This window comes from Vanessa atalanta, chromosome 19, assembly GCF_905147765.1.
Source record: "Vanessa atalanta chromosome 19, ilVanAtal1.2, whole genome shotgun sequence".
Classification (NCBI taxonomy): Eukaryota; Metazoa; Arthropoda; class Insecta; order Lepidoptera; family Nymphalidae; genus Vanessa; species Vanessa atalanta.
This window is the reverse complement of record NC_061889.1, coordinates 5,676,881-5,703,507: the sequence shown is the minus strand read 5'-3', so window position 1 is coordinate 5,703,507 and position 26,627 is coordinate 5,676,881. Positions and strand designations below refer to the sequence as shown.

Sequence of the window (26,627 nt, the reverse complement as noted above, 5' to 3'; positions counted from 1 at the left end):
TACTTAGAACTCCGCTGTCCGTCCGTCCGTCTGTCCATCTGTCACTAGACTGTATCTCATGAACCGTGATAGTTAGACATGATATATTTGCCGTTTTTATATATAATTGTATGGAAACCTTCGTACGCGAGTCTGACTCGCCGGTTTTTTTAATACCAGAAGATGCAGCGCGCTACAAAATAGATTTTAGTATATAATATAATTCTATTAGGAGCTGAATTTTGCATCTTCACTAGCTTTAATATTTAAACTATTATTAACATAACAATCATGAATTTTTTGTTCTTGTTAAGTAACTTTAAAGCGTTTATATGAAAACTTTTAACAAACATATATATTATCTACATCTGAAACTTTGCTCGAACTGTAATATTACGTGCTTAAAAACGAAACACCAAAAAGTATCCGTTGATAGTTAGCTCCAGGCAACAGTACAATGATACGCAATATTCAACGACACATTCTCGTTCGGAAGTAGAAACACTGCAATAATAACCACAAAGCCGTTTGCAGGCGTTCATGCCTTGCCAGCCTCTTTCAATTTTCAGCAGAGAAATAGTTACTAACGACAGTTATCGCCAGAACGCGGCACAGAACGCACGTGTTCTGAATTGTGACGCTACACGCGTTATTCCTAACTTTATAATAACGAATGTCGTATTAAAATGATTCTTTATTTAAACATGAACTAATTAATCCGTTTATAATAATGTTTGAAAACATTTTAAGGTTAAATAAATAATGTGTTACAAGAAACAATTTTAGTATTGTGTGTTCGTTTTTTATTATAATAATTTCAATTTAAAAATGACCTGTGTGAAGATACCTTGAATGTGGCCCTCGAGGAATTAACCTAGTTTCAGTGTTGAGTAAGTTGCATCTGAATAGCTTTACTTAAGTTTGTTAAACGCGCACAATTTACAATTTATCTTGTACTTTGCATCAGCTTTAATAAATTATAACGTTTCCAACCTATTTAGGTACAGGTGTAGCCAAAGAATATGGTTCACACAATTCTATTGCCTCATTGTAAGAATAAGTTTACGATGATTTTTATAAATGATCTATTTAAACAAATATTTAAAATAAGAACAAGTCACATTTCCAATATTTCACAGCTATATCTAATTCCAATTTATATGTATTATAACTTTTACACAAATTAGACACGAAATTATGTAACGAAAACAATATTTTTTGCTTTTATATTGGTTGAATGAAATCGTTCCTCCGTTAAATTAACCAAAACTAATTTAAACGTAATAAACGACAATATCACGATTCCAGTAATGAATGAATGTATTCAAAAAGTTTAAATTATTCGGAAGTAATTTACATTCCAATTTTAAAATGTGAACAAGTCGTAATTGGAATACAGATTACCTTCAATTGGATATAGTTGTGTACAAAACAAAATCAACGATCAAAAATATTTTCTACTTCTCAACTTTCTTTCAGTTGGGAGCGTTGCTGAGTAAAATGCCTATATCGACCGCCCATCACTCGGTCACTAGCCCTACAAGCATAATATTGATCGTTTAGCCCCCATACCTCATAGGGTATAATAATAAACAAAATTACAATACAAGGTCGACTAATTCCCTCTTGTTAGTTACAAAGCTGCATTATTATAAAATGCTTAGAATACTAGACTTATATACCAATAATATAATACTGTATAATATTGTTATAAATATTATTTATAGGCTCAAAATCCCACCTTAAACTACAAAAAAATATTTTCAGGGTGTCAAATAGTCTCTTGACTGTAATATCATTTTTAAAAATGATTATGACTTTATTTATTTGGTTTCGTGTTGATTGATTATATTTAAGGTCGGGATAAGTATAAAAGTAGGTTTGGTAAGATGATGGTAAATGGCATGCCTTGCCAATTATACCTTGATAATTATCATTATAAAATATAAAAAAAGGTTTATTGGAACTGGTTTCTTGGAAACGTTGGAGTTTCTTCAACGCGCGTTCCGATGAGGAGTACAAACATACATAGGACGGAATATCACACAACGAGTTTATGTTTCTCATGAAGTTTTCCGCAAATTAAGTACACGAAAACTCGGTGTTGCTTGGTGGGTTTGAACAAACAATCTTCTGTTTGTATCGACGTTCTCTAACCACTGAGCCGTCTCGATCAGAAGCTCGAAACGAGAGTTGTTTCAAATTTCTAATCGCTTTCCATACAGATCAAGCTTGACGTCGATTATAGTCAATTAGTTCAATACATTATTTTAAATTTATATTTGAAAGTGAACTTAAGGTTTCAAAACAACACCGTATTTTGAAAAAACTTTTATTTACATTTAAAGTTTCAATAATGAAACGAGTAACTTTTGTCGTAAATTCTTAACAACCCTTGTCTTATGATTTTAAACACATAAGATAATATAAGTAGAATCTTAACTACCAACGAAGAAGACATACTAGAAACGATCTCTTCGCTTCGATCACTAGTTTATATATTGAGCTAATAATATACATAAGCCAAGTTATAAGGTCAATGACCTGACAACTATATTATTGTTGTTACCCATACATAAATAAATAAATATCGGACAACATTACATACATTACCGTGATCCCAATGTAAGTAGCTAATTCACTTGTGTTATGGAAAAACAGAAGTAACGACGGTATCACAAACACTCAAAAGAACATATTAAACTAATGAACTTTTTCTTCATCGACTCAGCCGGGAATCAAACCCGGGACCTCAGAGCGGCGTATCCATGAAAACCGGTGTACACACTACTCGACCTCGTAGGTCGTCGTGTACCCATAACCACTCGCCTACTTACAAACTTATTTACGGAAACATAAGAGTATTGAGACCTATGTCCATATGAAAGTACCCTGAAATGTTAATGTTACCATGTAATATGCAGTGGTGACATCTATAAAAAGTTAAAGCAATACTATCACTGATATCCAGACGATTTTGGATCGCCCCACATTTTTTATATAATTTTTGCCAACTAAATACGCAAGAAGAATATATATTAATATAGGGATTAAACATGGATCCAATCAACATGACTCTGGACTCATAACCTAACCACACACTGTAATCATAACGTTAGCTATATCCCAGATTCGTAGACAGAGAAAATATTAAAGAAGGCAGACCTATCCTGTAATATTTACCGATGATGTTGCATAGTTCTCTTAATTAAATACGTAATATTACTTAACATTCAAAAACTTGGTTGCTTGGTGGTAGGGCTCTCTGCAAGCTCGAGGACAGTAACCATCAACTCGTCGTATATTCTATCAAAGGCCGGCAACGCACCTGTAACCCCCCTGGTGTTGCAGATGTCCATGGGCGGTGGTAATCACTTTCCATCAGGTGAGCCTCCTGCTCGTTTGCCCCCTATATCATAAAAAAAAACTATCACCTATCTATCTATATATATATATATATCGATCTACGATAATTACAGGCACACACAGGTACAAATATCCTATGTCCTGATCTTTGATCCTATGGTGGGCGGCGCAATGATGATGAAAAGAATAAGCAAAGTTAATAATTTGTTACAAAGCAATTTGTTATTGTTTTCAAATCGAAACAAATCAATACAACATTTTAATGAATTTCGGTAAATATTTAATGCACCTTTCAACCCTAGCTTCTGGGTGGGTAGTAAGTGCTCAATAATATCTTTGTGATATTATTATTCAAAATATAATCAATACATAAGTCATTCTATTTTTTTTTTTTATCAAAACCTTCGCTAAATCTAAAGTTCGCCAACTTTATACACCTATTTTTAAATCAATAGTGGTATAACTGTCATTTCATCAACACAATGTATTATCAATATCATAACAATAGTTTTCGATCAGAACTGTTTGCATAACCCATGCAAAAGTGATTCCAATTCTACAAAGCTTATATTGGCTCTTGAAAGTACAATAATATAAAAATAAACTGTACTATAGTCAATTTCAACGGCAGGAGTAGAAAAGATTAATAAACAAATTTGACCGTGAATTGACATGACATAATTGATCGAGCTAATATAATCTGTGGTATTCATTGTGACGTTTAGAATATCGGAATTTAAAAATTAAAATTATCGTAAAAGTAGTTATGTGAAAAAAAAATGGTGGTAAAAAGAACTGTTTGTAGTAAAAAATATAGAATAAAAATAAATGACACACATATACGATGTAAATATAAGGTTTATTTTTACTCGTCCTGCCATTGGAATACACTTTTTATACAATGATGTAGATAACGGAAATCATTTAAAAGATAAGGTATATTAGACATGCTTTATGATGTGATATAAAAGGTACATATTTCTAACGTTAATAATCACTAATTTATTTACTCAGTAAAGGGAACACGAACGTATATTGCAAGGAACACGCGATTTTTCGCTTAAACTAAGCGCCAACTAAATTTATGATTAATTAATCATGGCTTCTTACTATAATAAGTTTTGATTTATAATAGAAACGTAAATGAATATTTGGATAAATAAATGGCAATGGGCACATCCACCCCTTTGACGCTATAAAATATAAGACTTTGTTTACAAGATCAATATGCTAACCATAGAAGACCATAAGCCATTTTTTTATTATATAGGTAGTCAGACGGGCAAAGAGGCCACCTAGGTAAGTGGTCACCATCATCCATAGACATTAGCACTGTAAGAAATATTAATCATGTCTTACTACACTAATGCACCCCAACCTTGGAAACTTAGACGCTATGTCCCTTGTGCCTGAGCCGGTCTCAATTTAAAATCAGATCTTAGCAACATACATAATCATGAGAGCTTGCGCAAAGCCCTGCTTTCAGATTTATTTTAATCTGCTAAACTTGATGTACTCCTGAGTGATTTCGACCTTTCTCGAAGGAGACTACCAAACTTCGTAGAGCATATGATAGTACAGAAGTACATTCACACTTTAATCCCCTAACTTTTAATACTATGGGGCGGAAAACCCGAAGCCACTGGAATTAGTTCAGGTACATGACCTTTACGTGTTTTCCTAAGCATGTTAGTATAAACTCTGTTAAATACCAAACTTCGATCTGCTACGAATTATTTAAATATCAACTTTTATTTTTATTATAAAAATCGTTGAAGAACTTGCATGCATGATTAGTCCACTTTAATAAGCTAATTATATTTGAATAAAACTTATATATAATTATTATCGTGGAAATCAAAACCCCACTCTGTGGTCAATTGTGTAATGCAATAACAGAAATAAATTAACACTAACATTAATATTTAATTCTACGTTATTACAAGCATACATAATATATAATATGTTTATTTTTTTATTTTTTTTTATAATTATTTCTATAGACAAAATAATTATTAAATAATATTTTATCATATTATTATTGTAACTGTTTTTTTAAATGTGCAAAAACAACTACGTTTAAAGGTAAGGAATAGAAGGTCGTTGAAGAGTTCATTTCTCAGGTGGTTCTTAACTGGTGTGTGTTTACTTCGTAGTAAGGCTTTCTGCAAGTCCCTTTGGGTGGGTCCACCCACTTACCATATATTCTACCGCCAAGCAGTAATATTTAGTATTTTGGTATTCTGGCTTGTCTTGAAAAGTGAGTGAGCCAGTGTAAAACAGACACAAGAGAAATAGCATCGTAGTTCCAAATGTTTGTGGCGCATTGGCGATGTAAGGAATGCATTGACTTATACGTATACTACTATATATAAGTCAAAGAAGGAATGCTTCAAATTTCTTACTGCCCTAACATTAGCGGGCAGTGGTGACCACTTACCATCAGGTGGCCTAATTGTCCATTCACCAAAATGGACATATAACTACGACAAAGACATACATATCTTGCAACATTGCAAAATAATCAATGTAATTCAAATATTCATTTAAAAAAAAACCGTCCTATTTATTTTTATTTGAATATATTTAAAACTGTAGAGAATAAAAGAAATAAAAATTTAAATTATCGCTGAAGAGAAAATTTTTCTCTCGTCGTAAAGTTCTCTTCAACATTTTGAAGAAACTTTTAACAACTGAAACATTCTAATTGGCGTTGAGTTCTTGATTAACCCAAGACGATATTCTTCAACGTTTCAAATACAAACAATTAAAATAATAAGAATCAGCTTAATGCCATATAAATTTATATCATTTTCATCACTACGACAAAATTAGTTCACTGCTGGACAAAGGCAAACAAAACAAAACATTCTTAACGTTGTAAGGTGAGTCAAATAGAACTAAACTCTTCAATAAATATCAGCAAATCAACCGCAATGGCTACTATGGTATTAGCAGTATATATCTACTATAAATTACATTGTTTAGGCTTGAAAACAATTCTCTAGGATATACTGATACATATATTATCTAATCATAACTTGTTTACTTGGAATTCTTATTGGGATGTCACTTTGGTGATTGTGTCGATATCACAGCACTCTATTCGTATTCGTTAAAGAATGAATTACCCTAAAATTCATATAAATACGCATTTTATGCAAATAGACATAACAACAAAAATTATACTACTATAGTAGACCTTATTCCATATGTAATAGAAAATCTGTTTATACTGTCTATTTTTTTACTTACGAATTTAATGTCGACGTCAAAAATATTCGATGGTAAAAATCAAACTCAATTTTCCTATCACGCTGCACTAGAAAATGTTTTCAGCTGACTTGAATGCACAATCGATAACATCCCTTCGAAATCTTCGTAATATCATAGAATAACTATTTTTACCGCTTACAACATAGAGCTCAATTTAGCATACACTGTTTCACTTCAAATTAATATTGTTGTGCGGCTTTGATATTATGTTTGTCGAGTTTTCAAGATTTTTATCCAATAACAGAAATAAGAAATAATAATAAATTTATACAACATCATACTAATACTACAGAGGTAAGTCTTGTTTGTGTCTGATATTGATCGATTTATTTTAGCTTGTAGTTTCCGAATGTATACAGGCTATGTCGTAGGTTGTTATGTTGCGTTATTTTTAAATACTTAAAAAATAATATCAATTCACAAAAACAAACTTAAAAATAAGAAACTAAATATCGCACATAATTAAGTTCTCTTTTTACCAATACGAAGTTAGAACTAGTAGCTGGTAAATTATAATAGTAAAAAAAATAAAGTTACCGCCTGTAAATGTCTGACTGCTGAGGTAAGACAAGAGGTATCTCCCTCAAAGGGAGAGAAAGTTTGAAGCTTATTCCACCACGCTGCTCCAATGCGGGTTAGTGAATACACGCGTGGCAGCATTTCATTAAAAATAGACACATCCAGGTTTCCTCACGATGTTTTCCTTACGCCGCTGAGCATGAATGAATTATATAACCAAATTAAGGACATGGAAATTCAGTGGTTGCCTGGTCTAACCACAAGCCATCTCGGCTATAAAGTAATTTGTTTTCATTTAAAAGTTGCTACTTATCTAACCACCCCGATTAAATAAAACCCTTTTTTATTATACTTGTATTCAAAGTCTATATTGGTCTTCAGACACTTTAAGCTAAGGGATAAGTAATAATCTTCGGGGATAAGTGGAAGAATAATAGCTTGTTACGATAGTCGACTTTTAAACTCGGCACACACGATTCTCACGTCGCCGCGGCCCACACGTTAAGGCGACTACGTCATACGTCAAAAATCTAATCTTATCCTAAAAAAACGTTACAAGTGCATGTAAGAATTAAAAAAATAACATAGAGATAATTCTAACATAGAGATAAGTTTTGAACAAATGAATTATACCAACGTCTTTTAAATGTTAGGCTAAAAAAACATGCAAAATTAAATCTAGGTTAGGGACGTAAATTATTTGCCGAAGTTTTTTTCTCGATGTTAATAATTAATTAGTTTTTATCTAAATAGCAGGTTATCGTAACTTACTAATGCATTTAACGATATGTTTTATGATTGTATTTATCAATATAAAAGAATAAACATTATGCCAACGGATCGATTTCAGTTACAGCGGCGATTATGAACAAAGAATTGACAAATGCGCAGGAGATGTTATGGTGACTCAGGCGAACTCTCTGTTAGTTCACTCTGTTGATCCAATAATATAGAAATCCGACAGGGTTCGAAAGTGTACAGTCAAAACGACTCGAGACGCCAGAGCATATACAACCTATTATACAACCAACTTATAAACTTCGGTCAGTTACTGGGGCACTTTTTATGATATCGGTAGGCGGACAAGCAAATGGGCCACCTGATGGTAAGGGGTCACCACCGCCCGTAGACAATGGCGTTGTAAGAAATATTAGCCAATCCTTACATCACCAATGCGTCACCAACCTTGGGAACTAAGATGTTACGTCCCTTCTGTCTGTAGTTACACTGGCTCACTCACCCTTCAAACCGGGAAACAATGCTGAGTACTGCTGTTGGCGGTAGAATATCTAATGAGTGAAAGCCCTACCACTAAATATATTCTTAATAGAAAGACCAAATAACTCGTTATTAGGCCGACCCGGAGATTAAATCCATGGCATGTGTGTGTTTATGTTCACTCAATAGTCAGGGGCCACCTGAAAATCAGTATACTAAGATGAACCCCTTGCTACCTACACTGTATTCCTTGAATTTAATTATTTTCTTGTGTATAATAATTGTAATTTATGTGTATGTGTAGCAAAAATAAATGGTTTAAATGGCATCTATATCGAGTAAATACAGCCCAACAATCTAGTTATACCATTTTTCTGAAACAATACTTGTGGTAAGAAATTTAGTATTAAGTCAGTTTAACTACTATGAATAAATATAAACTTGTCTTGTAGAAACCATTTCTTAAAAATCATTCGTACTCGCGAGAGATAAATAGAATATATGAAGATAAAAAAGGAAGTTCTAACCTCGAAATTCGGGTGCTTACTCATGAAGACACGTTCTTCTTGGGAGTGCTCACTTGGTCTTCATACGCTTGAAGAACACGAGCCAAGGGATGGGTGATATTATTTGTAGGAGAATGATAAAAAATTACACTAACTTACTTTTAAGTGTAGCGCACTAACGATACACACATTGCCGCGGCCTACACTAGAACGGAAGTACGTCATACGTCAAAATCATACAATTCTCAACGATTCAATGTATGCACTATCCTAAAGAAGCTACATTATGATTATAGATTGAATTATTTAAATGATCCTTTATATATAATAATTAATATAAAACCGTACATTATGTAAATAAAAAACAATAACGACATTTTATATAGATAATAAAGCTTTAAAAACAAAAGGGGGAATCCCTGTGAATACAACGCCAGGGTCTTAGACGAATATGAAATCAACCAAACGAGAACATCTGAGCATAATATGTGCTTAATTTGTGTTTTCAATTAATCTCAAGCTCGACTGAACGAAAACGTCGTAAGGAAACCTGCAAATATATCAGATTAAATTCTGTCACATGTGTATCCAAACTTTTTCCTACCAGTTTGATTCACAGTTTAGCTTATGCCATAATTCGCGAAGTAAAGCTAAACTGAATTATGGCGGTCACAATTTTTGGCTACATTAACATAACGCCACTCGTTTGAAGTTCTGGCGGTAAGCCAAACGCCGCTTTGACACCACGTGATAAATACATGTCCCCGAATAAGCACGGTTAAATGTAAATTTTAACGATATGCACTGAGTTAGTGAAACTAGACAGATTTGCGTCATTTATGTTACAATGACATTTTTTTTTTTTCATGTTTAATTTAATTAATAACACTTGGTTGTGGGGCTTTTTAAGGGCCTGGGTAGTTACCACCCGCTCATTACATTATTATACCTTCCAACAGTTTGCTGTACATTGCTGGCTTTGTATTGTTGAGTTGTCCGATTTGAATGATGAGTGGCCTAATGTACAAGGACATGTTGTCTTCATTACCAATGTTGATGATGCATCGGCGTTGAAATCACTGCTTAACTATTCTTAGAGCCAATATTTGAGGACGGTAGCTTACCATTTTTTGGCCATCCGCTGGTTCACTATTTGATATATAAAATTTCTGAATTCCTAGCCGGTCTCATTCCCATAGAACATGTAATCACAGAATTATTAATTTAGCGTAAACTTATATTTAGTTGAATCTTTAAAATGGCGATTCTACACCACTACAAAAAAATCAAAATAATATCGGTTCAATAACAGAACACATCATGTTCCGTTTTTGGATTTTTATATTTTTCATTAAACTTAATATTTTTTCTATTATCTTTTTCAATTTCGAACACTTCTAATGTTTACTCATAATTGCTTTAACGAAACATATGGATGTGTAGGAAGAAAAAAGGATCGTCATTTCGTCGTCGTCCTTAGCAGGTTTTATAACACTTTTGCAGATTTCGTTACGTTAAATTTAAATTTATAATACTGGACTATTCGCCCCGTATCTCTGTCTGGAAAAAATATGAGATTATCTTGTAATCTTATTTGGCTCTGCATGCACTGAAACCGCTGGAATTTCTCTGGAAAGCGGAATAGTTCAAAGGATAATTATCAAATAAGTACCGGCCGTTTTACTTACAATTTATTATAAAGGGGGTGCATCTAACCTCAAAGTCATTTACAGTAACAAAACAAATTAAATGCAACAATGAGACTAAATAAAATCTCACTAATTTTCTTCCGCCAATGACTCACAGGTCAGGGTGTTTTTTTCTACCTTGTGGTAGATTTAGCAGTTATTTTAGCTGCGATAAATTCAATCAACCATACTATGTCGCGTGTAGACATACCTGTTACATAACCTAGTTGAATTGTTTGATACATAGTTTAAAATTTCATGCCGGCGCTACACAAACGCCCGTAGAGGTCCGTATGAAGCTTTAGACATGCGACATGATCTTGTTTAAATTTAATGTCATGCAGCATCTGTGTTTTGGTTAACTGAAATTGAGGCTCGCTGTTTGTTTTACTTTACTTTTAAATTTTTTTTCGCAATCAACTTGAAACTTTTATGTTTAAAGTATAAAATAACTATACACGAACTTTATTTTAAGCGGTACCAATCATATTTTATATATATAAATTAAAGACAACAACATTATTTTTGTATTTATAAACTTATTATAAGTTACCAAAGAACAGCACGAAACAATTTCAACTTACATAATAATTAAATAAATCCATCCTTACGGCCCTTACGATTTTAATTGTAACGTGTGAGAATATTTACATAGACAACCCTCTCTTTCTGGCATCATTCATTTAACGGTCGAAAGAAGAAGACGACATTAAACTATTCAACTACATACACACCACGCTTATTAATTAAGCTAATTTACGTGGCGTAAACTATTTCATAAATTACAAATTGATATCAAAGATTTTTCGTGCGTCGCTCCGTGGTCGAGTAGTGTGTACAGCGGTTTTCATGGGTACGCCACTCCGAGGTCCCGGGTTCGATTCCCGGCCGGGTCGATGTAGAAAAATTTCATTTTTCTATCTTAATTTGGGTCTGGGTGTCTGTGGTACCGTCGTTACTTCTGATGTTCCATAATACAAGTACTTTAGCTACTTACATTAGGATCAGAGTAATGTTTGTGATGTTGTCCAATATTTATATTTATTTATTTAATAAAGATTTTTTGATCATGATATATGTATGTTTGGAGGCAGGACAGACTAATTGAGACACTGGCAGACTAATTGACAAACTGATGGTGTATATCGCACCGTAAGAAATACTAGTTATCCCTAACATCGTCATTGCGTAACTAACCCTGGGAACTAATATGTTATGTCCATTGTGCCTGAAATTAAACTGGCTCACTGGCTGTTTAACAGTAGAATATGTAAAGAGTGGTAATCACGCAATGGTATCGATCATTGAGTGTTTCGCTATTTTAATGAGTGTCCTTTAAATATTGTAGTTATTTTTGTCGACATCTTACCATCGTGTTCTACGGTAAGCTACGAGTTTATTCTTACGAAATGACTTAGCAGAATACAAAACAATATATTAAATTTCCATGTTCCTCCCAAAGAATTAGTAAACAGGTGAAACTAAATAGCTAGCACGATTTGTTTAATAGCGTACGAATTTTTAAATAGTATAAAATGTTGATCAAATTCCTTAAATAGTTAACATGATCGTTATACTCTAAGTTATTTGAGTTAACACACTCGTTTGATGTTCGCATCGTCTAAAATTTCACGCTAAAACATCACATGATCCCTTGTTTTAAAGTTGAATAAATATTAAAAGAGACTGCGGGTAGCATCCATTAAAATTTTAAAACAAATTCCAAGATATGACAACGGATCCAGAGCTTTATTGCTTCTGTTCGGGTCGTAAACTTTTACACTAGTATGTTTATGGTTTTAACATATTTATATTTTTGTCTTTTTTAAATTATAGCGTTTATATATTTTTACTACGTTCAGTGGATTATAAAGAACACTCACCAACCCTTTACAACGCCGATGCGCCACCAACCTAAGAACTACTAAGAATCAAGGGAACTAAAGTTTTATGTCCCTTGTGCCTATAGTTACACGGGTTCACTGACCCTTCAAACCAAACCTAGCAATACAAGATATTGTTGATTAGTGGTATAATATTTGATAAATGCGTGTTACCTACCTAAAAGGGTTTGTAAACAGTCCTATTGCCTAGTAAATTTATCATTATCACCCATTACATACTGTGAGTAATATTACAAATTATTAACAGTGAATGACTGTGCTTTCGTATAAAAACATTTAAGTAAAAAGAATTAAATTAAAATCCTTTAAGAGTCCCTTTATATAATTTCCATATAAAATTATTACAGAGCAAAACTTTGACCGAAAATAGGGGTGTTTTGTTATTAAAATAAATAACATAATGCTATCTGTAGGGAAAGGTCGGAAGGTAAAAAAGGCGTTTTCGGTTATCCGAGCCATTATCATGTTTCAGGAGTAAAACGGAAGGGAATACAGGCATATAAATAACACCCAGTAAGTTTATGTAGATGTACGCTTTTGTGTATGTAAGCTGAAATTGTAGAAATAATCTTAATAATTATTAATGTGATGGTATTACCGAATTTATACCCACACCTATAATACTTACTATTATGGTTTATTAAAAACGAACTTAGTATATATTTTAACGTATACATGTTAATTGTTGTTTATATTAAAATAAAATAAGATACTATTATCATTATATTATGGTGAATAAATACGATGTAAATATATCGTTAGTAATGTATAATTTCCCTGATTTTATAGCAAGAATCTTATTATTTCTTTTCGAATTTGATTAAACGCATTTCTCGTCTAAGTCTGCAAAAAACCGCCGACGTATTGCTCATAAAATCTTATACTTTCTGGCAAGTTTTCAATGAATGCATTTCAATTTAAAAATCGATTCGGTTCGTGGTGATTTAAATCCCCCTTTTCTAATAAATCTCAAGCGCTTTCATTTTTTATTTTTAACTTATTCAGTTTATTACTTTGAAATGAGTTCCTTTCATTGAATGTCGAGAAATGGAAACTATAACCAGGTCTTATACTGTGCGAAATAAGAAAAAAAAGTTATAAGTGTCGTGGGACATCCGGTTGGAATGAAGTTGCTTTCGTTATATATTATTTATTGAAGAACAAAGAGTCACAGTCAGTGTCTAAATTGTTATTAAAAATGTCGTGTGAATTAAAATAGAAAGACAGAGATAAAAAGAAAAAGAGGGAAAGATCGTATGGGGCATAATGATTTCTGCCAGTTCACTCTACCGTAAACCACGTAAAAGAACTTCGTTCCAATAATATTCTTAATCAAAGAGGTCAGTACCAATCTCCGGTGGTATCCACTCATCAATTAAAATGTATATTGAGGCGATGACCACTTGTCATCGGCTCGCCATTCTACCCGAATGAAATATTGTTAGGGTGTTCGTGGTAGAGCCGTATCATGTATCATTTATTTTAGAGTCAATTTCGCTTTGGTTTAATAATTAATAAGCTAGTTCATAGATTTTAGATCTCATAAGTAACGGCACTGACTACTCATCACCATAAGATACAATTTACTCTTCTGCTCTCTCATTTCTAGGGCCATTCCATGATCTGTCTTTCTCACGTAAAAGAAAAATAATCACGCCTAAAATATTTGTATATTTTTAACATTAGTAAGGCATAAAAAATTCTATTCAGCTAAATCAAATATAATAAGGAATATGAGTAGTGTGTTTACAATAAATATAATACGAAAAATATAAACTACTAAAAAAAGGTAGCTTGCGAAGATGTCAGGTCCCGAAGGACGTATGAACTAACTGGCTTTACAACCCTCTTGACATTACGAACTTTATGTATAACAGCGCACTTTTACATCATACCTTATTTATTCAGTTGTCCTGCCTACTCACTTTTACACATTTTATTTTATTTAAAGGAATTAAACTAAATGGAATGGCAAGTTAAACTAATAGGTCCTATATAAGTCGACTGCAGTAATATCCTGTGTAGACGGGTACTTAACACGATTAGTGCTTAGAACCACAATAAACTCTTCGGTAGAAAACCTACTCACCAAAAAATAATAAACCGTATAACACAAATCAAATGAAGATGATGACGATAATAGAAATATCAGAGTACATAAAAACTTGTACGTTATTCCTGTTGAAAACCATAATAAATTTACTGTTCTAAATATAAAAATGATAAGGGCTCATTTAATTCTTAGAGGTAAAATTCGCGTATCGAGCGGTGGCAGCAGTTTTTTTTATGGCATTGGCTGACGGACGAGCATATGGGCTTAACCTAACCAACCTTGGGAACTGAGATGTTATGTCCCTTGTGCCTGTGATTACACTGGCTCACTCACCATCCCAACCGGAACACAACAATACAGAGTACTGTTATTTGGCGGTAGAATATCTGATGAGTGAGTGGTACCTACCCAGAGGGGCTTACACAAAGCCCTACCATCAAGTAAGTAAGACTTATAAAGTAGCTTTTAAAAAATATTTATTAAAAAAAAAACTTGAATAAAAACATACTTTATTTGATAAATAATAATTAACAACAGTAACGTATTAAAAATTACATATTGGGTGCCCGTACAAGCTACTGGGGTTACTGCACATTGAGCTGAATTTCTTAGTGCACTCCAAACGCTTCCGGGGGCCTTGAAAGCTGAAATTTGTTACAGACTTTTGGCACGAGCCGATGTGGTTGAGCGGTTAGCTATTATTTACAAGTGAACTGTTTATATTGCAAAACATTCATTACTGTTCCTATAGTCAATTTATAAAGCAAAAAAAATTTTTGGTGGTGAGTGGTCATCCAATCTCACAATTTAGTGCCGTTAGATATGTAAAAACGCAGACAGCACCTAAATCTCCTCTGGTGTTCCTATAAGCGTCGCCGAACGATTATTTTATCGGAGATCGCGTATCTTTCTGTTTAACATTATACCTAATAATATTTTTTCTGTTTGTTGCTCATATTTAAAAGAAATTATCAAGTATTCCGTAAGCAGTACGTACGAAATATTGATACTATCATATTATATATACAAATTTCCTTTTTTTTGACAACATCACATGCATTAAACTGATCCCAATGTAAGTAGCTAAAGCACTTGTGTTATTGAAAATCAGAAGTAACAACGGTACCACAAGCACCCAGACCCTAGACAACATAGAAAACTAATGAACTTTTCTGCATCGACTCGGCCAGGAATCGAACCGGGACTTCAGAGTGGCGTATCCATGAAAACCGGGACGAAAACCACGGAGGTCGTCGAGTCTTTTAATCTTCAAATTCAGATGAAAAACAATAACTATTTAATAATGAAACGAATGAATATGAAAATGAACGTATAAAACTCGCTTAATTATAAGAATTCAAAGTAAATTGAATTTTCTGCCCAAAATTCATAGGAGCTAAGAGCCAGAATTTGCATTTTAATTGAAATTTTCTTCCCAAATAATTTTTATAAGGATTCTTTATGGTTATCAGATTAAAACAAATTACGCTTCCTCATAATTGAAAAGTTCAGTTCTGTATAATATCATTTAGATTTTTGATTAGCGAATAGATAAGTATATATTTCTGACTTAATAATTAATGCAGATATATCTTATTACTTTAAACAAATCAATCTATATCTTCTGAATTGTTGACAAAAATTAAAACTTCTGAACTAAATAATTCTGATGGCCTTCCGTCTCATTTTGACCAATGCGTCCTTTCCAAATATAAACTAAAACAACTGACATACAAATCAAGGCAAACGAAATGCACATTCCATTCCTTAGCTCTCATAATTCGATGAGCAAAATCAAAACGGTCACTATTAATGCATTAGACCAACCGCGGCTTAACTTCCTTTCCGAGTCAAGGTAATGTAACCATTACCAACTTCCAGTCTCTTTTACTAGTTGCTACTGAGAATTATATATTGGTATGACCTGTCATTTGTTCGCAGGACCAATGAGGGCTCACTGAATACTTAACATAAAACAGAAATTGAAAATCCCTCATACCAGAGTACCATTGACAGTAACTATGACACTCGTATTGAATACACAATATAGTAGACTTATGAATTTGAGAATTTGTTTGTTTTTTTTTTATATACAATAGGTTGACGAGTAAACAGGCCATCTGATGGCAATGCGCCGATAACCTTCGAAACTAGCATAATTATGTATCTTGTGCCTGTAGTTACATTGGATCATAGAAGTGATCCTTTAAAATCAAAACACAAAAATAGTAAGTTTTTCGGTTTGACGAAAGATTATGTGGCGATTGAGCGTGTGGGTAAACCCAGTCGGGTTTGCACAAAGCCCTACAACAAATAGTTGATTTGAATGAAATAACGCACTTCGCTTGTGCTAACTTTGGCTCTAGGCATATTAAAACTAAAATACAAATACATATAAAACTCATTTTTTTATTATGAAACAATTGCTTCTTCACTACTATACCTTAAAGGCCCAATAATTAGATCACGTCAATTTTGACCAAAAACGGTTTCAAGAACACGTGGGAGATATATGGTGGACAAAGTTTTTTTTTTTTCACGACAATGATGTTGCCCTTTAGGACAACATACAAACTTCTCGGAGCTCCCAATAAGCGCCACACCATCAAAAACATTATAAAAAACAACAGTATAAGCCTTTCGGCGTCCCAGGGCACGCGTGAGTCCTTACGATAAGGACGATGATGGGTTCAAACCCAGCTTTACAAATGCAATTATTCACTAGCAATGGATCATTTACAGCTTGTTACTTTTTTATTACCTTATATTATATCACGAGAACGATTACGTGGCGAACTACTAAACCAATTTTTTGGCTCAAGATTTACTGGCTGTTTGTTCCCATCTTTTACTGTTGCACGAATTTATTTTTTACGTGTACAAAAGGCGAGCTAATGTGATCGTTACGGTAGATTCAAGATACGAATATAACATTAAATTGTTCCTGTATTGACTTTTAATTGCACAAGAGCTAAGGGGAGCTCAAGGGGGGAGTTCGATACGTTATAGCCTCTCCGATCAGTGTAGATAAAGGATATCGTAGGGATTTTAGTGGGGTAGGAATGCCACATAATTCGGTCTCCCAACCTCAGAAGCCGGGGTACTTTTCTGAAGGTTTCCAGTTACGAGTGACATTAGCCCATGGAATTTGTTTTAAAATTGAAGACCTTCGTGGTCGAGTAGTGTGTACACTGGTTTTCATGGGTACTACTCTGATGTCCTGGGTTCGATTCCTGGCCGAGTTGATGTAGAAAAAGTTCATTAATTTTCGATGTTGTCTTGGGTCTGGGTATTTGTGGTACCATCGTTACTTCTGATTTTTCATACCACAAGTGCTTTTAGCTACTTACATTGGGATCAGAGTAATGTATGTGATGTTGTCCAATATTTATTTATTATTTATATATGTATTCCTAAGTGTATGGTACTTAAACAGTCTAAAAAAAAAAAAAATTACGAACGAATCGACAATTTGCTACAATTATAATATCATTACTGAAATTATATTAAATATATTTATGACTTTTTTAATGAAAATGTCAAACGCAAAGGGCTTGAAAGATTCGTTGTTCGATTATCTATTATCATCAGAGATTATTATACGTACCTATATTTAAGTAAATTGATACACACACATACATACCTATATACGATTATTGTTGAACATTACATAAATAGCGTAAGATTTCTTCAAAACACAATACATATGAACATTTTTCCATTTTCGTATCGGAATACCCGACATTAATTTACCGAAAGAAAGTATAACGAAACAAAGTTGTAGATGACGTAAAGGCCAACGATTTGTATCAGAATAAAGATTGGAAATGACATAAAGTATATTATATTATTATATTATACGTCATAAATATATTTGACTTTTATCATTAGAAAAAAATATGCGAATAATGAGCATTCAGGATACTAATAAAGACGGTAGATTTTAAATACAGTTTAGCAGGATGTTTTTTTTTTTAATTTGCTATGGAAAAGTGGAACTGAGGGTAATTGGTCGCGTACGCCCATGGACAATTCTACTGTTACTGATATAAACTTCTTACAACGTAAATTCGTCGCTATTCACGATAACTACGATGCTATTTTCCTTATTTTTATAGTAATGTGTTTGTTTTCCTCACAAGGCCCTCTAGTGTACCGCACAGATGCTAATATTATCAAAAAAAATATACATCATAAACCTAACTATCGACTCTACCATCGGTATTTATATTGTTAAGAAATGTTATATATGTGATGGCTTCCTATTTTGTTTCTTATTTTACTGTTTAACTAATAAATAAATAAAGTCTTTCGGGCACCCCTTGAGAATGGGGGCCACGGGTGCGTGTCACGCGTGTCATTATAGTACAGACGGTAACGAAGGTATCAACACTGAGTTGTCACAAAGCATTATATTATATCCGTCTGTTAAAATTCAAAGTTGAAATTAAAAAATATATATATTTTGAACTAAATACTAAGTGTATCGCTTCCACTTCTACAATATTCTCGGCTCCGAGCGATAAATCATCTATTTTCCCACAAAGCTTTGATTTATTGATGTGATATGTCAAGAAAAATCTGCGAAACGAGAGGTATTACTCTCACAATGGTCGGAATCTTCCAATCTCGGAGATTGTTTCAGACTTTTGTTCCACTTCAGTAATTCTCTACATTGGTAAACGTGAGCCTTTAAGTTTGTGGAAGTTTCTTTAAAATAATATATTGAGTAATACCTTTTTAAAACAAACAATACCTACTTGATAACAACACATACTTGTTATAACTTTATTAATTGAAATCATACACATATGTCCATACGAGATTATGAAATTCACGATTGTCACATACTTAATCTAAATTAAGAGCGGGATACCGCGAAGCAATCGATACTTATATCATAATATGATTTACTAAAAACCTTTTCTATTATAAAATTATATCACAAAAAAAGTCATTCATTAGATTAAATATATATCCAAGAAGAACTTGATAAAAAAACTTGAGACTAAAATGATTATCTTCCTAATTGACCAATGATTTAGTATTAGCAACAAACGCAGTCACAAAAAAAAACTCAATTAAATAATTGACTTTACCTATACATAACACATAGTAAACAAAAAATAAATCTAAACTTGAAAACAAAATAAGAATAAAATAAAAAATGAAAAAAATATACTTTAAACGAAAATAGCTTTAACAAATTTAATTTAGCGTCCGCAATGGTGATATATGCCAAAAATATAAACCGCTTATGGTCTATATACAGTACAGTGCAGTACAAACATTTAAGCTTTGTGTACGCCATGTATAACACTAAAACCTTTTTCGGAACGCGCTACATGTTCTGGTAAAAGTTTTATGCATATTGTTTTAGTGTTTTTCAGTTAGGGAACATATATAGGTATTTGTACGGCTTGTGACACCCAATATAAATAATGTGTATTTATAATAAAAAATGAAATCATCATTAAATATTCTGACATCTATTTTACCTAAATTGTTGTTAGTCAATGTTTTCAATGTTTCTCATAATCATTTCTATTACTCGAAATTAGTTAACGCGAAACTGTTGCCTTAACTTGTACGCCTAATTTACGCTTATTTATATAACAGTATGCTAATTCTCATGATGCCTTACAATGCAAAACGTATTTAAATTTTCACATGAAGTATCAGCTGATACCACTCGCGCTAAAATTAAATTATCTTCATGCTCAAATGTATAATAATAAAATTGTCATAACTATCGGTTGAACGGTATAAACGCGATATAGATATCGGAAGCGCCATCTAGCAATAAAAAGGTTGATAGAATAAAAACCTTGGACATGAAAATACATTGTATATATATATATATATATATATATATAAGTATGTATATATATATATATATATATAAGTATGTATATATTAAATGTGCTAACAACGCAACGGTGACCAAGTCTAAAAATCTCAAACATGTTATCTTCTTACTAACACACATGTTTTAATTATTTTATGTATATAAAAAACAAGTCAAAAACATTCTCACTGAAAGTGCAACAGAAGTTGCCAAAATATAAAAGCTTTTAGATTAATTCGAGAGTAATTTGTTGTTTTAGTTTGTGAAAATAAATGTTTTCGAACGTGAGTATTTCTGTTGAAGTAGATTACAGAATAGTAATAATATTGAATTATTATCGTTATTCAATTATCCAATTAAAATATAATTATTTGTAACATATTCAAATTAATAAAGTGTAATGTTTTTATTTAAAATGACATATTACAAATTGAAATAATAATCCATTAAAATATATCATCCTTTAAAAGTTATTACTTCTTAATACGCTTAGAGCTAAGTTTAAGCAGTAGAGCAGGAAAGAGCAATTATTATCCCCTATAATCTGTTGAATGATGTAGAGATTGCTCCGCGACCAGTGCTACATTGCCAATCACCTCATATGCTTAGTGGGATCAGATCAACTTACGAGTACATGCACTTAATCTCTGACGCACTAGGGAAGCGTAGCTCTATCTACAACCGCTACGAAACAATCTACTGAAACCTAATGGTGCCGTAGACTCATATACGAACTCAAATACATAATTGAATATAATAAGAACTAAACCTCAGACAGGTACACACCATTTATATTATTATTATTATATAATTTACAAGCGACCCGCCCCGGCTTCGCACGAATGCAATGCTGATACTAAATATACTACAGAATGTCTTACAACGTTCACAGTTTTTCAGTCATTAGACAATACAAGCCGCTATATCCCTGCGTTTTAAATCTGTAATACCTTCGAAAATATTAATTTAAATTAAATTCACAATGTATTTTATGTACTTAATTGGATAAAGATTATATGCTGTATTGAATTATCCCTAAGAGATAGACATAAACTATCGCTTTGAAGACCTTTTTAAGGTGTACAATAGTGTGGTACATTATTTTGATCTATCTCGTTCAGTTCAGCCAGAGTTTGCAATGTAAGATAAAAAAGTGTTTACTTACGACATAACTTTAGAATCCTTTTAAATTATCAGTGTTTCTCAAAACAATCTATCTATTAAAAAAACCGCACCGTTCTGTAATTTTAGCTTCATACACAGACAACGGTAAGCGACTTTGTTTTATACTATGTAATGATTTTGTTCCTTTGTTAATGTTGAGGCATTATATCTGATATTAATATATAAAAGTGACGATATTATTGAGCAGTATTCTTTATATGCTATTCACATCTGTTACAGCCTTATATTTTCACCGCAAATATTGCTGAGCTAAGTCATTTCGCCAATTTATTAAGCCAGCCAATGGCGGCTTCATTAAAGTTTTCCATTTAAAGTAGAATCGAGCTGTGCAGTTGAAACGATTCAATATTTAATAATACATCGACTATCATTTACATTTATTCGTCATTGTTATTAATTTCATGTGTATTTCTAATTACGTATCATTATAAAATAATTTTATTTAATATTATAAATAAATTTAATAAATAAATAGTTTACAAAAAAATATTGTTTAAACTGGCTATTTAAATTATTGCCTACGTGAAAGCTTTGTTATATTTTTTAAATATGGTAACTAATGGTATATTATTCAAATTTCGAAAAAAGACTTGTTATTGAAAAATGAAGCAAGGAACATTAAAAATTAATTATATTTCAAATTTTTTTAATAATTTGGGAATAATACATTAGTAGCCTGTAAATTTCCCCACTACTGGGCTAAAGGCCTCCTCTCCCTTTGAGGAGAAGGTTTTGGAGCATATTCCACCACGCTGCTCCAATGCGGGTTGGCGGAATACACACGTGGCAGAATTTCGTTGAAATTAGACACATGCAGGTTTCCTCACGATGTTTTCCTTCACCGCCCAGCACGAGATGAATTATAGACACAAAATTAAGCACATGAAAATTCAGTGGTGCCTGCCTGGGTTTGAACCCGAAATCAACGGTTAAGATGCACGCTTTCTAGCCACTGGGCTATCTCAGGTCACGACGGGGAATAACACAATTATAACAAAAAAAAAACTATATAAAAAATATAAGAATCCCATAAATCGTTCAAGTTTCCCCTTAAATATATACAAATAAATGACAATTTAAAACAAAAATAAAAACAGAAGGTATACAAAGCTAGTATAACAGTTGAAGAGTAGAAATATACTACGTAAACTATTTTTGAATTCACTAACATACTTATAGAGTGATACAAAAAAAATGATTGATTTCACGCGTTGAAGCGACGGCATTTAAAGTATATATTACTTAAGATACTCTTAGAGTCAATAAGGTTAAGGACAATTTTATATAAAAATAATTGGTCCCTTTAACTTCAACGCACGTTTAACGGGATGATACGACGAGATATCTTTATTGCCAGAATTCTCGGAAGAGCCATCTCTAAAATCGCATATGTTTCAAAACTTTAAACTGTTTTATTTTGGCATTTATTTATATAGGTTTTGTAATGAGAGTTCCAAACTCTAGAGCAATATTCCAAGAAAGACCTAACAAGCATAATAATTTTGAATAAAAGTGAAGCTAATTTTAAACTCCTTAGTCAATCTTGTAATAAATCTTAGCATTTGATAAGCTTTTGTAATTAATACGGCAAGCAAAAGTTAACTTACGATCTAAGAAAACACCCAAATCCCTAATTTCAGAAAATCTGACCAAAAAGTTATTCTGTAATTGGTAATCAAATAATTTAAGCCTCAGTTTCCTTGTAAATGTTCCAATGTTACGTTTTTCTTATATTTTAGTGTAAAAGGTTATTGTCACAGTATTTTTTTCTTTTCGCACCCAAAGAAGCTTTGCTTTAAAATAACCTCTTCGTTTTATTTAATGGAAATTTAATTTTTGAAATTTATTTTAATTTAAGGAGTGGTCTTTTAGCTCATCACTCTTCAATGATGTGACCTGAATGTGTAATAATGTTCTCCCGACTTATTTTCACACACAGTGGTCATTTTCAAAAGAGACAAGCCAATGCGTGAGGTATATTATTGTGCACAAAAGCGTGCACAAATAAGATCACTCTATATCCTCTTACTGTCATAGTCCGATTCGTATGTACTCTCCGAAACACAATAAACTCTGCAACTTGCCTTGTCTTGGCTGTTACTGAGAATATCTAGACTGGAAAATCAATATTTTTTATATTGAGCCCAGATGTTTGAACCCAGATGCCAGCTAGCTACAAAAACAACAAGGCAGTCTTGTTCCTTCGGTGTGTTGGCAGCCGAGGAACCTTTAAGTTCAGTTAGCTTATTTCTCTCGTATACTACCATACGAGAGAATGGCCTAAAAATAGAAAAAATAAATAAATCCAGAAGGTTTTTCAATATCCAGTTGTTTTTCCTTTAGGCAGGTATGAATCCCATCCGTTTCAAATACTACGCTTCCAACAAGATTAAAGCCCGCATACTTTTTGGCTCGAATTCCATTTTTGTACCCTTTGAAACGTGAAGTAGTTTTAAAAGGCTTCATTTGATATATGGAGCCAGTAACGAAAGCTGACATCGTGTCGTATAATTTTCGTTGTGAACTACGAAAGCTGCAGATGAAATATTTAAATGAAAAATATTTGAACAAAGAATTTTATGTTACGAAAATAAATTTTGATAAATAGCTTCGCTTTTTGCAAAGTCGTTCGTTGGCTGAGTATTGTTGTAAGTAGTTGTTTATATTTGTTGATTTTTCAATACCGTCGTTCCCAATATAATACGGACGAAGGTGATCACTTACCATCAGATGTTTTCGTTATTATTTACCATTAATTTGCTAATACATTACTAATATATTTAAAGCAAATCGGTTTCATAACAAATAAAAATAATTTATATTTATAAAATGCAAACAAAAAAATGTAAAATATCTCTTCATAATCTTAATACACTTTTAAAAATTAAAAATAAACGTTTTACAAACATCATTCACAGCTAGGCAAAGATCTTCTCTTTCAACCAATTCCAGTGTAAAATTTTCGTAACATGCAAATATTCTCGCGACCACGTGATAAATTATAAATGCAAGCTGTCACGCGACATTTCACGATCTTGTTCTGCGGCGAGTTTTTACGGAATTGCTCTACAATAGTAAAAACTTTATAGATAGAGTACACTCACAGTTCGGTTTTATTTCTCATATGTATGTCAATAACCGAGTTTCCACAATAAATGTGCTGTCTTCAGAAGTTATGCGACAGTCATGTAGCGTACTGGTGTTTTGATGGAGAACGCTCGCCGTAAAGTTGGAACTGATTTCGGGAAATATAAAGTTTAATGTTGACGTACACCGGATGATATTTTCAGATGGGTCAACGGGGAAAAGTCGTAACTATTGGAAGTAATATTTTATGACAAGATAGAAAAAACTACATTTTTAGATATTATTCGATCCAATGAAACGAGACAGCCCAGATAACAACGTGGAACTTCATCGAAGATCACCGATTCAACCTTGAAAAAGCACTACTGAATTTGTGATTATAGTTCGTTTTGAACTGGGCAGTGTAAGAATATATATTAAGATAAACTGTATGTATCAGAAGTGGCACCTGCCACATATGAATCCAACTAGTCTTCAAAGTAAGTTAAGGACTAAGCCCAGCATATCCACCAACTCGTATCAAATAAGCGTAATGGAATAAACTCTACTTATAAGCTTTTACTTTGTATTTTTATATTCATACTTTAGCTTCACTTAACAGGTTCACAATTTTAAATTATAATTTAAAAAGAAACAAAAAACGTTCCTATTAAATTATATCACAGGAACATTTTATTTAAATCTGTATTAATCTGTTCTGGGATTAAGATGTCACGCGTAGCAATAACAAAAGGGTGAATGAACTTAGTTTCGCGTTTATTTAAGGAAAAAGGGCACTAGAATATTAAAATTGCTGTCATTTTTCTCTGTTAAAAAGCGTTGAGAAATATTTAATATGCAACATAGTTAGGATATTATATTTCTATTAAAATCGTACCTCAATTAAGCCATAGAGCCGAGCTCTAAAAAATGTATCAATAATAAAAGGACATGAGATTATTAAAATAAGAAAAAAAAAACACAAAAATGTTAATCATTAAAATATTAATATCGTTTTTACATAATGAAAAATAGATATCATGTTGATATAATTTTCAAATGAATAAAATACGAAAACGAAAAGTATGTTTGAAATATAGCTAAATAAAGATTTTATTTAAGGAGTGTGAAAAACAATTTTCACAGATTTTATCGGACCCAAAATAATTATATATTGTATCAGATAAAAATGTACATAAAATTTCATCATTCAACAATACGTAATCTATATAAAAAAAAGTGTTTTGTTCTTTAAACATAAACGTTAGTTTGTGTCTATTCTGTGTACTGTACTGCCTACTCTGTGTACTGTGTTTGTATACTCTACTAAACTCTTCAACCAATTGTGATGTAACTTTTCTCAGTTGCCCTGCGTCAGTTTTGAAGGCTCCTGGCCTAAATTAGGCCTAGATTTTTTTCTTTATTTGTTTATCCTTCAATACAAACGTTCTCTGCAAACCCCTATTATACCCTTGTGAAGCCGAGGCAGATAGCTTTATAATATAATATAAAAATCAAAGTTTGTTTAGTGGTCCCATATGTTTTCCTGTACCGTTAATCCGATTAAGTTGAAACTTTGTTCAATTCTTATTGACACTATTCTCAACCTGAAGTTTTCTGGTATTGTACTATCCCCTAGGTCAAGTCGTAGCAAATTTTTTAGGTACAATAAAATTTAAGAAGGTATCCCGACGATCATTCCTAAATATTGCATATACTTTTTCAGCGCTCTGCTTGACTTTAAAGATAATTTGAATGAACTCATATATTTGATGATGTTTATACTCCGATACATTTGGGCAAAATGTATGTTTCAAATATTAAGACGACTGTATTTGTATGATTAATAAATCACTTTAGACGTGTCTTTGTTTTCGGTAATCTCAACTGTGTCTTTATATATGATGCTGACTGTATCTTCCCCAGTCCCAGCCTTATACGTAGGCGAAGCTGTGGGCGGAATCTAATTTAATAAAAAATATTTACACAACTAAAAATCAGGCCATAACACATACATTT

The 26,627-nt window shown here is 32.4% G+C and overlaps 1 protein-coding gene across 1 annotated transcript in view; it reads left to right on the top strand.

Moving 5' to 3' along the window:
- The first annotated feature begins 790 nt into the window (after positions 1 to 790).
- Positions 791 to 26,627, top strand: part of LOC125071308 — a 93,092-nt gene continuing 67,255 nt past the window's right edge. The window contains exon 1 of the mRNA XM_047681501.1: positions 791 to 869. The gene's annotated coding sequence lies outside the window, so the exon portion shown is untranslated. The remainder of the gene's footprint in view (positions 870 to 26,627) is intronic.